Source organism: Dryobates pubescens, chromosome 9 (assembly GCF_014839835.1).
Source record: "Dryobates pubescens isolate bDryPub1 chromosome 9, bDryPub1.pri, whole genome shotgun sequence".
NCBI lineage: Eukaryota > Metazoa > Chordata > Aves > Piciformes > Picidae > Dryobates > Dryobates pubescens.
In genome coordinates, this window is record NC_071620.1 from 118,016 (window position 1) to 130,334 (window position 12,319).

The 12,319-nt window shown below is 42.2% G+C and overlaps 1 protein-coding gene across 4 annotated transcripts in view; it reads left to right on the forward strand.

Moving 5' to 3' along the window:
• Nucleotides 1-12,319, forward strand: part of GALNT1 (polypeptide N-acetylgalactosaminyltransferase 1) — a 138,090-nt gene that overhangs the window by 51,923 nt on the left and 73,848 nt on the right. For 2 of the 4 annotated variants that reach the window (XM_054164058.1, XM_054164059.1), the window contains exon 2: nucleotides 11,108-11,283. The gene's annotated coding sequence lies outside the window, so the exon portion shown is untranslated. The remainder of the gene's footprint in view (nucleotides 1-11,107; nucleotides 11,284-12,319) is intronic. The other 2 variants (XM_054164060.1, XM_054164061.1) reach the window with 1 other exon arrangement.

Consider the following 12,319-nt stretch of genomic DNA (forward strand, 5'->3'; position numbering starts at 1 on the left):
AAAATGTTCTTTGCCTTTGTTATTATTGTTTATATTTTGTTTGCTTTATTATATTTACATAGAAGCCTGAATAGTAGAGTGAAATATTAGGGAAGCTAACAGCTTGTGTGAAAAATAGCCTATGTAACAATAATAAGTTGCTCAAGGATGAGAAAGGAGGAGAATTTGCTGCAGAAGATGTGAAAGTGAAAGCACAAGAAACGGTTGTAAGGACTGGCAAAGCAACCTCAAGGACTCTGCATGTAACCCACCCTTGGGAAAGGTACTGATTGTTACAACCACAAGGACTCTGCATGCAGCCCACCAGCAGGTGGTGACCAGAGGATTACATCATTGAAAGACCACCAGAAGGACAAACTAATTTAAATAAACCCACCTTTATATGCATATGTATTAGGAATAGAATATTTAAAGGAGAATTAGATTGTTTAGTGTGCGTGTTGGTGGAGCGCAGACCCCCGTGCACCCAGCGCTGTTTCCTTGTCTCTTATTGCCTTAAAATTGCTCTTTTCAAATTAAAATAGTATTTAATCAACTTTAATTGGCTTTGTCATTAATAACAATAGTGAATGGTTTGTCAGCTGAAGGAGCTGAGAGGTATGTAATGCATTTTGCACTGCAGCTCATATCCTTCATATGAATCTGGTTGCTTTGCATACTTGTGAAACAATGAGGGTAGTGTTCCCTGGTGGCGGAGAGGTGCAGAGGGTGTCTGCCAGCTCACAGCAATCAACACACAACTCTTTGTTGATAGTCTCACTGAAGGCAAGCATGCCTAAACCGTTGATGTTTGGAGCTTATACTTAAGGCTGATGTGTCAAACTAGATTTGATGCTATCAAACTAATTTTGCTGATTGTCTTTGAATCATGATAGTTAAGACTTAAATCATCTTTACAGACATAGAGTGCTGATCCTGATTTGCAAGTAATTTGTATTTTGTCTTTTTCAAGACCGGTTATGAAAAGTAGCTTTTTTTTTCAGTCTGTGCAGTTCTGTGTAGGTACTGTTTGAATTACAAAAAAGGTATTTCTTACAGTCTAGAGAGATTAATAATGATGCTGAATATGATAGTAGAGATTTTTCTGTTGAGAGCAGTAGACTGTTGCAGTTTTGGGTTCTTCTCTTGTGCTTTCCAGGAGCATACTATTCTCAGTCAAAGGGAAATTGAGCTTTGCTGTAGTCCTGATTTGGGGGCAATGAGGGGAAATGCATTTTATAGCTGACTTGTAAAAATATTATTTATTGTAAAACTCTATAGGTTCACTCACTTTTGGTCCCTTTCATACACCGGTAGTGATGGCTTTTGTTGCTTTGAGTCGGTGTCCCAAGAAGGCCTGAGGCCTGTGAGAGGAAGGCACTGTTGTCGTATGCATGAATCTAGATGCCAAAATTGTTGTTTGGTGAAGGCCAAGAAAAGTAAGGGCATGCATTTTAGAGGTCAGTTTGATTTAAATAATTGTTACTTTGGCACTTTCTGTAAGTTTAGGTGAGAGAGTATGCTTACAGTATGTATTCTACACCTGTTAAAGGCAAACCTGTGTTTATGGATCTGCTGGTGCCTGTGAGCCTTTTTTTTTTTTTATTGACAAACTGCATGAAGTAACAAATGTTTATATGGTCTCTATTAAAAGAATTATTCAAATGATTATTCATCTTACTGTTTTTCTGTAGAAGATAAAGCTATGGAATAAAACTGGTGATTTTGTGTGCTCTTTCTTTTTTATGTATTGCTGGTCATTCAAGACCAGCTAATAGAATAAGTGGCTTTCTCAGTGTCACAAATGTTTTCTCTGGAGTTTCATGGCAGGCTAGCAATTTTCTTTCCTTTTCATGTTCACTCCCTTGCTCTGATGTCTCTGACCAAGTACAGGCTCATACTGAGTTGGTAGAAAAATAAGATGTTGAAATGGAATTGTCTGAATATTTTATGGTAGCTGTGTGCATAGGTAACACTGCATGGTTGTTGCTATTATGAACATTGAATGTGTCAGAAGGAAGTTCTCTTAATAAATGGGAATGCAAATATTGAGACAGCATAGACAGTTGAATACAAGACAGTTGCGGTTTGCACTACAAACAGTATGGCTGTTAATCTGGTCAGCGTATCAGAGTGGCTGGGTGAAACTTGTTTAGGTTTAAATAAAAGGTCAGAATATTGTATGCCACTGTTAGGTGCCACTCACAAAAGCTATGGCACCCATTGTGCAGAGGGTCTGTTGCTTGTGGTGACAGAACATTCAGCTTATAGTAATGCAGTTTAAAACAGGAAAATAACAATTTTTGCAAGGGCAAGTTATTCAGTGTAGAAGTGTAGCAGCTGCTGTTCTGCAAACAAGAGCTTCTAAGATGAATGCAGAAGGCATGGGCTTGTGAAACATTTCCTAGCTGACAAATTACATGCTGTGAAGAATGAAACAACAGCATTCCCTGTGAGCCAAGAGCAGCATTCTGCACGAGCTGGACCTTTGGATATGCTGGAAACTGTGTTTATAGGGGAATATTTTTACCTTGTATACAGGGCTGAATTCTATTGGGTGAGTGGGTTAGTGTGAAAGATAAGAAAGCGTATAAAAATCGGCTGCTTCGGGCAATAGAGGGATTTGGTAAGAGATTCATCTAGGGACTACTTCTGACTCTCTGGGATTCTGTTAGGGACTACTACTTGTGTTAAGGGCTTCTGGGACTTCTGTTAAGGACACTCTGAGACTCGGATGCTGAGGATTCTGCGATGCTGTTAATTAAAGACTTCTGAGATTCTCTACTGTCTGCATTTCTGTAATTCTGTTGTGGAGCAGCAATGGGATTTGTGCCTTTCCATTTGTCACCCAGTGGCCCCCCAAAGCAGGGCTTTGCGACATAGAAATATTCTCATCTATCTTCCATTCTGTGAAACACTGGAAGTTGATATAAGAACTTCTTGCTAAAGGAAGTTGCTTGGACTTCAATTTTCAAAACTCCAGCTCCAAAAATGTAATTTCTTTGAAGTCTGAAAGCTATTTGTAGGCACAGTTTAAAGGTATAATAGTCTTCAGTTTAAGTTGTACGGCAGTATAATATGCTATGGAGCACTGAAAGCTAATTGCTATTGGCAGCCTTAATCTTAGTAGACATAACTGGAATTGCAGCAGATGCTTTCTTGGTTTGTTCACGTACATACTCTCTTATTGGTGTCCTGGTCTGCTCACCCATTTGCCTGTCCACATTGGTATACACGTAATTACTTTATTTCTGAGTCACTTGAAAGTGAAAGGTTGTGGCAGGTTAAGGCTGGTGTCTAGGCAATTTTCCACAGATTTTGAGTAGAAAGTGATGGAATGTAAATAAATTACCACTGGATGTAAAGGGAAAATAATTATAAGGTCTAAATAATCCCTTTGGTCTGATAACTAACATAAAGTTAGTTGTATAAACTAACTTTTTTTCCTCAGCTCTTCACTCTAGCAGGTACTAGTTGGTTGATTCTGCTGGCTTGATGACCTCAGTTGCATTCTTGTTGTGGCTAAATACTAACAAGCTACTCTCTGCTTTTCTCTTCTCGTTTTCTCTTGTCCCTTGTACAGGCAGGAAGGGGATCAAGATGGGGAAGCTATTGGTAACCCCCTAGTTTTGTCCAGGGGGGTTCTTGTGTTGTTTATAAAGTGTGAATATATGCAAATATTGTATATTTTGTGCACATTTATTGCCTTTCATATTTCCAGATTTTAGTTTTGCTTGTAAATGCTTCCAACTTCCATTTGCTTCTAGCTGAGCTGGTCTAGAAATTTTACTTTGGGCGTAATTTCAACCCACCACAAGAGTATAGTGCATCTTCTTCACCTTGGTTTCTTTTGCCTGTTTGTAGTTTAAAAGGCTTTTGTATTGAGTCAGAGCCATGAGAAATTCACCAGCCAGTGCTGTGTGTCTACTGTTCTTGACATCATATAATGGAAAATCCAACTACAGCGGAAACATATTGAAGAGATGTAGCTACAGGTAAGACAGTCCTCTCATTGTACATGCTGTTCAGGGAAGCAAATTTGAAAGCCTTATCAGATCAGAAATGCATGATCAAGTCAGTATAGCACCCGCTATAACAGGAGGCTTATGGACTGGAGAAAGCCACATTTGATACTCTTACAGAGTAATGTCATGGGTTGAGATGAAAATCTGGTGCTGTTGATATTCAACACCACCCTGCTTCGTGCCAGCATCAAAATGGAAGTGTTAGCTGAAGCAAAGTATTATGGGGCTTGAAGTTCAGATTGTGATAGGAGAGGCTTCCTGTTGCAGTTGCTGCTTTTGGGTTCTGGGTGTTGCCTCTTTTCATTGGGGACAGCAGCAGGGTGGGTGGGAGTTGGCTGGCTCTCTGTTTTCTGCTTTATGCTGCTGCTTTTCTGCATTTTGCTACACTTCTGCAATTGGCTAATGTATCACAGTTTAACTAAGGTTGGAAGAGACCCCAAGGATCAGCAAGTCCAACCTGTCTCCACAGACCTCATGACTAGACCATGGCACCAAGTGCCACGTCCAATCTCCTCTTGAATACCTCCAGGGATGGTGACTCCACCACCTCCCTGGGCAGCACATCCCAATGACGAATGACTCGCTCAGTGAAGAATTTTCTCCTCACTTTGAGTCTAAACCTCCCCTGGTGCAGCTTGAGACTGTGTCCTCTTGTTCAGGTGCTGGGTGCCTGGGAGAAGAGACCAAACCCTTCCTGGCTGCAACCACCTTTCAGGTAGTTGTAGAGGGCAATGAGGTCACCCCTGATCCTTCTCTTCTCCCGGCTAAACAATCTCAGCTCCCTCAGCCTCTTCTCACAGGGCTGTGCTCAAGGCCTCTCCCCAGCCTTGTTGCCCTTCTCTGGACACGTTCAAATGTCTCGATGTCCTTCTTAAACTGAGGGGCCCAGAACTGGACACAGGACTCAAGGTGCAGCCTAACCAATGCAGAGTCCAGGGGCACAATGACCTCCCTGCACCTGCTGGCCACGCTATTCCTAATGCAGGCCAGGATGCCGTTGGCCCTCTTGGCCACCTGGGCACACTGCTGGCTCATGTTCAGGCAGCTGTCAATCAGTACCCCCAGGTCCCTCTCTGTTTGGCAGCTCTCCAGCCACTCCGACCCCAGCCTGTAACTCTGCATGGGTTTGGTGTGGCCAAAGTGCAGCACCCGGCACTTGGACTTGTTGAATGCCATCCTGTTGGCCTCTGCCCATCTGTCCAGTCAGTCAAGGTCCCTCTGCAGAGGCCTTCTGCCCTCTAACTGACCAACATCTGCTCCCAGCTTGGTATCATCAGCAAATTTACTGATGATGGACTCAGTGCCCTCATCCAGATCATCAATAAAGATGTTAAAGAGGACAGGGCCCAGCACTGATCCCTGGGGCACACCACTGGTGCCTGGTCGCCAGCTGGCTGTGGCACCATTCACCACCACTCTCTGGGCTCGGCCCTCCAGCCAGTTCCTAACCCAGCACAGAGTGTTGCGGTGCAAGCTGCAATTGTGTGTAATTGTGCATTATGTTATCTCAATTATATTAAACCCTTTTAATTCAAATCTTATATCTCAAGGTGGAAGTTTCTTTGTGTGTGTTACTCTTCCCTTGTTTCTCTGTTGGAGAGGAACAGGTGGGTTAACCCATTTGTGACCGTTTTAGGCTGTGCCTTTAAGAAGGGGACAGTTGCTGGGACACTCTGGCTGAATGTTTTGGTGAAATAATGAAAACAAGATATTCTAAACGAATTTCATTGGTAGATTGGTAAAATGCAACTTTAAGTTTTAGTTCAGTTTGAATCTCAGTTCAGTTCTGTCTCTTTTTCAGCATGTCTGTTTCTGTCTCTCTCTGAGCAATAGCTGTGTGGGACGGAGTTGACCTTGAACTAACAGATAAGAAACTAACTCTTGCATACGCTTTGAGCTAACAGAATTTCCTCCTTAATAATTACCTTTTTCTCTCTCTCTCTAACCCTTTTTGGGAAAAACGGGAGGTAGGGGGAAGAAAGGGGATACAGGAGGGAGACCCTCCTGGCTGGAGGAGGGAAAGATTTGCTCTGTATTACGTTCTTTGCTGTATATTTCTGTATATATTGTAAATACTGTATATTGTGTATATATTCACAGCATCTCATCCTGCTTGTAAATATAGCTTATTCATATCTTTGCTTCTCCGACTGAGTTAGCCATGGTTTCTTTGTGTGTGTGGGAGAACTGAACTTTCTCTCACCACCACACCATTACATTCTGGTTTGGGGCCCAATGTGGGACCCACAAGCAGCTGTCTTAACTAAGACAGTCAATTTTGGCAGGACACAAAAATATTTAGATAATGAGAAGTGAAATGATGAGAGAAGATTCCATTAAGTCTTGAGGCTTTTTAAGAGAGTTTTATGTAAGTTGCGTTTTTTGGTGGTTGGTTGTGGTTTTTTTCCTCCTGTGGTGTGTTCTGTATATATCCCTTCTGGTGCTAAGTGTTGTCTCAGGGGAAAGGCTTACAGCTGTGCTGTTGCTGTGCTGGTTACTGGCATGCTGGCAATATAGGATTTGCCTCTGAGAGACCTGCCCTGCTGCTAGATAATTACGAGTGTGTAAATTCTTACACAAGTGATCCCCTTTGGTTTGGTATTTTACCCCTGAGTAAGTTAAAAATCTGGACAAGCTGGTGAAATGTTTGGAAAAAGTTTGCTGTCAGCCTGGAAGTTCTCATGAGACAGAAGTCACTGTGGTGTGTTGGGGCCTGGCCCATGCCTATGTTGTCACTGTTCAGAGTCCTCAGGGGGAAGAAAGGTCTCTGGGTCTACAGGCAGACCAGCAGGCATGGCAGCTGCAGCAGAGAACCAGCCTGTGCCAGGATCAGCTGCCTCTATAGCCAGTTATAAGACAGAAGCAATTTAATAATAACAATAAGCAAAGTAATCAAGCATACTGAAGTGGAAACAGTGAGAGAGATCTCCATCTCTGCTTCCCATCAGCAGGACAATGGTCGGTTTCGGGCAGCAGGGCTCTCTGTGCTTAATGGTTCTTCTGGAGGACAGATAGCATGGACAAATCCTCCCCCTTTCTTCTTTCACTTCATTGGAGCTGGTGTCATGTGGCATGGAATATCTCTTTGGCCAGTGTTGGGTCAGCTGACTTGGCTGTGTCCCCTCAAGATCTTGCCCACCCCTTAGCATACTCTTGGGGTGGGGAAATGTTGGAAAAGCACAGCCTGTGGGCTTGACTCAGTAGTAGCCAAAACATTGCTGTTATCAACATTCAGCTACAGCATAGCAAAACATAGCACTGGATAGATGCTTTGAGGAGAATTAACTCCAGCTCAACTCAGCCTAAACCCAAGACAAGTAGATACAGGCACCCAGTGCAATCTGATGCTAGCAAATTATGAGGGGTGGAACCCATCCATTTTTCTGATGTGACAGAGGGATCCCCACATCTAGATGTGTTGGAAGCTGAGCACTGGTATCCAAGCTACAGTTTGCTTTCACTTGGAGGGGTGGAATGAGTCACTGGAATGGACTGCCCCAGGGGAGCACAGCCTCACCATTTGGACTGGTCCAGACATATTAGAACAGGGTGGAGCCCAGAGCATCTGCAGTGAGAAGTACTGTTAAGTGAGAGTGAGTGTGAGTGAGACTGGACAGCGAATGATGTATGATGTATATTGTTCAATGTTAATTGCTGCTGGGCATGGTACAGATGGTATGGAATATGGGGTGGAGAACCTCATGGGTTGAGTTGAAAATGTGCTGCTGTTATTCAAAACCATCCTGCCTTGTGTCAGCTTCAAAAGGAAAGTACTGGAGCAAAGTATTATGGACCTTGAAGTTCAGATTGTAGTATGAGAGGTTTCCTGTTTTGTCTGCTGCTTTTGGATTCTGGGTTTTGGATGTTGGCTCTGTAAAGTGGTGACTTCCACTGGTTGGTTAAGAGCTTGTAATTAGCCTTCTCGGCTTTTAGCTGAGGAGACTTTTGTCTAAGCTGGTGTGATGGGTTGAGGCAGACCCCCTCCCCACCACGGGCAAAAATAACGACTCAGACAAACGGATTGCAAAAGTGATGGAAAGTTTAAATGGAAAGCTGTGAATGTTTACAGAGAGCCAGAAGCATCCCATCCCCACCTGAGGGTACTCCCAAGACCCCCAGGGCTCCTTCTTCCCCAGCCCCCGCTAGGCTAGTCTCAGCTGGCCAGATCTGAGACTGCCCATCCCACTGTGGCCGTGGGCCTAGCCAGGCCCAAGGCCAGGGGACATTACCGGGTGATGGGGAGGGAAGAAAGAGAAAGTGCCAGACCCTGCGCTGGATCTTATAGTGGCGCAGAGAATTATGGTAGGAAATACCTGGTTTCCTGTGTCCACCCACTGGGCTGGATGTCTGGACACTGGAAACACTCCTTTGTATGAACACAGCAGAGGGCACCCAGCCCAAACTGCTACAGTGACCTAGATATAGAAAAAAGCTATTTTAGGATGTGTGTAAAATCATTAGGTTAGCAGTAGCAAGTTTTATTTCTCAGTAGTTGACTTTCAGCAAAGGAAAGCATATTGTATGGGATTTTAAGTAGTTTCAGCTTACTGATCTTATTCATGAACTGAGTAATGGATAGCACATGCTTATGAAATCTGAATGCAAGATAAATTTGGGAATAACTACAGGTACACAAAGCTGGGTGGGCAGTGCAGAGGAATCAAATGTTGTAAAGATGGTATGAAAGAATAGGATGAAATTCAGAAGAATAAGTGAAAATTTGTATTTAGGTCAAAACAACATAAAAGATGCAAAACAACTGTTTAAGTTGTTCCTGCTTTCCCGTTCCGCAGCCCAATGAAGAAAAGCCATGGAGAATTAATAGTGCAGCACTGTTCAGAATTGGGGTGTGTGTGTTTTGGCATGAATGAATGGTGGTATTATCTGGAGGACGTGAAGAGTTGAACCTTCTGCTCTATTCTCAGGTTGAAGTACTGTATCAGTTTTGACCACTGTGCATCAAGAAAGATGTAGGCACTGTTAATTTGCCCCAGAAGCATCATGGTAATAATGACTGGTGACTTAGAAAATATGGTATGTATGGAAAGAATGATTGAATTGGCATTTTTGTAACCCAAAGAAAAGATCATGGGAGATTATAAGCTTTTAAGTATGTGGAAGATCACTACCTTGGTAGACATGCTTTGCTTGCTAATGGCAACATGGGCCATTCTTTCTGTCCTGCTGTCATTGTTTACTTTTTGTTTGTTTATTTGATCTGTAAGAGCTATTTCTGTTCTATATCTGGACATCCCTGCACAAAGAGCCTGTCATCTTAGGATCCTTTAAAGAAATAGATAAATTAGCAAAATCAGTAAAATGTTGATCTTCATCTAACCCGGCAGATGTATAGATAAATACTTAAGTTAAAGCTCTTGAGCAGATAGAAGAAAAATTGCTCCCAGTTTTGCCAGCTGATTAACCAGAGATGGATCAGGTGTCCATCTCTGCAAGGCGCTTGAGTTTTACTGAACAAAAGTGATACTAAAAAAGGCAGTTTAAGACAAGCAACACTGATCTTGTCTTTCTGTTTTTGTGTATTGCATGTTACAGTGCAGCATGTAGCACCTAGTCAGATGTATCCCGAAGTCTTTGTTAATCATCTTGAAGGTAATGACTAATTTGCCTTGATAAAGGCAGTTTGGTCTCTTCAGAATTATGTAATGATCTCTTCGTTTGACACTTCCAGAAAGATATCAATTGTGAGCTGTGATAGGCATCCTGCTGGCTATGTCTTGGATCTTCTTGTCAATCGGTAATTTTTTTTAAATGTTCCCTTTTTTTAAAATGTTTTCAGGTTTTGCAAAAAATTGTTATTATTTCTGGGAGATCCTTAGTTCTTCAAAAATTCAGTCTCTAAGTCACTTCTGTGGATACAAAGCTGCTTATACCTGTTCTAACAGTATGCTGTATCTGTATTTTGGTAATCTATCCTCAAATGGAAAACAAAATTAGGAGTTGAGATGTTTTCCTGTTTGATTTTGATATGCAGAAAAATGGGAAACTGCCAAGTACTGTACTTATTTCACCTGCCTCAGTACTGAGGTAATAATTTGTTTCAGAATAAGCAGCTGACAAGCATTGTTTCTGTCACTGGCAATCCTAGCTTTCTTTAGCATATATTTTTTCCATGGTGTCATATTACCATAATGTCAGTATTTTTTTTCCTCCCTTGTAGATAATTTTTCATCTGGACAGGCAATACATAAAGCTAACATTTTTACCAGGCAGAGCAATACACATGAGCAACTTCATAGGCTCATATGTAGTATGGCAAACACAACATACACGCTCATATTATGTGGCAAACATTGCTTAAGTGTAGGCAAGTTGCAGCTGCATGAAAACTGGAAAAAATCTGTTGTCAGTTAAGATATATTGTTTACTTTCGAGTTGCTTACAGCTGTGTCTGAGATGCTATTACCTGGATAAAGGGAGAGATGTGAAGGAATCCATTCAACATTGCTAAAATTTTAACACAACACTTGGAAAGGCTCAGGCGTAGTAATAAAGGTGTCATTTTATTATAGAAGTGAGAAAACATTGTTTCTTAAGCATCAGGTCTTTGTTAGTTGAACACTTTTTTAACAAAAACTGCTGTCATAAATGCTGATGTTTAACTTGTGGGTGGGAGATGAAGGAATGTACAAAACCTTGTATCTACACACTGGAATATGCATGGGGAAACAATCTGGATGAATGACCATTTGTGGAGCTGCTCATGTGAATGTGTGCTGTTGATGAGGCTGTTTTCTAACCATATTGAGAACAGCTCATAGTTTGTTGTGCTAAGTGTTTGTGATTGGATAAATGGTGACAGATACAGCACTCAGAAATAGATGACTGCTTATTTGGGAGGACAGACAATCCTCCCACTTCTATCCTCTGAAAGGCTAAAAAATGTTGATGACTGTTCCACTTCTCCACTCTACCTTGCATGTGTTGTTTTCCTCACAGGCTCAGTTCACTGCCTGTTTTTGGCTCTTTGTCCTTTGCATATGATTTTGGAGTCTTAAATGCTGGGGAACTTCTTCTTCTTCCCTTTCTACCTCAAGTTCTGTGAGAATTGAGTCTGGAACTTACTTGAATTTCTGTTCTTCTAGGACAGCCCTTAAGATCTTGTGAGTAGAAGACCTCTTTTGCTTCTCTGTTCCTGTCAGAATGGCCTAGACCACTCTGCTGCTCTATGGTTCCTACCAGAGGACCTCTACAGTGATGTATCAGGATTTTGCTGCTGGTGCTAGTGGACCATCCAGATGGCTGTAAACTTGCAGAGGAGGTTAGTATAAAATGTGATACAGAAATTTTTCTTCATTTGGTCAGGTCTGTATGCTTTGTATCTTAGAGCAAAGGGAGCGCTTAGAGTCTGCATATATGCTACTACTTTGTATTGTATTTGGTTTGCATGGCAAAGTTTTGGTAGTGGGGAGATTATAGGGGTGGCTTCTATGAGAAGCTGCTAGAAGCTTCCTCTGTGTCCAATGCCAGCTGTCTCCAAGACCGACCTACTGCTGACTGCAGTCAGGACACTCAGTGATGGCAGTAGTATTTAAGAAAGAAATGATGGGGGGAACCAACTGCTGCAGAACAGCAGCTGCAGAAGAGGAAGTTTGTGAAGGACTACCTCCTGTGGGAGGGGACCCTACATTAGAGCAAGGGAAGAGAGTATGGAGCCCTCCCCCTGAGGAAGAAGGAGCAGGAGAGACAATGTGTGATGAACTAACCACAACTCCCATTTCCTACATGGCTGGGAAGGAGGTGGTAAAGAAACAGGGAATGAACTTAAGCCTGCGAAGGAGGGAGGAGTGAAGGGAAGTGTTTTAAGATTAGGTTTTATTTCTTGACATTCCACTCTGGTTTAATTGGTAATAAATCAAACTGACTTCCCCAAGTTGAGACTGTTTTGTCTGTGACAGTAATTGGTAGATGATCTCTCTGTCTTGACCCACAAGTATGTTGTTGTATTTTCTCCATTGTCCACCTGAGCAGGGGTCTGATAGAACAGGTTTGTTTGGCACCTGGTCTCTAGACAGGGTTAAAACACCACATGCATATCCTATGTTTTTCCATTCCTTCAGGATCCTGATGGACCAGTTCAGCTACTGTAGCTATTAAACAGGTGTTGATAAGAATCCCTTTAGATACTAGCCCAAGAATAGTTTATCTGTTACTGTGGTTGTTCAGTTTTGGACACAATACAAGAGAGATGTTGAGGTACTGGAGCAAGTGCAGAGGAGGGCAATGAAGCTGGTGAAGGGCCTGTGGAATAAATCTTATGAAGTTTAGTAATTGTCTTTGCTACTGATGATTGTAAC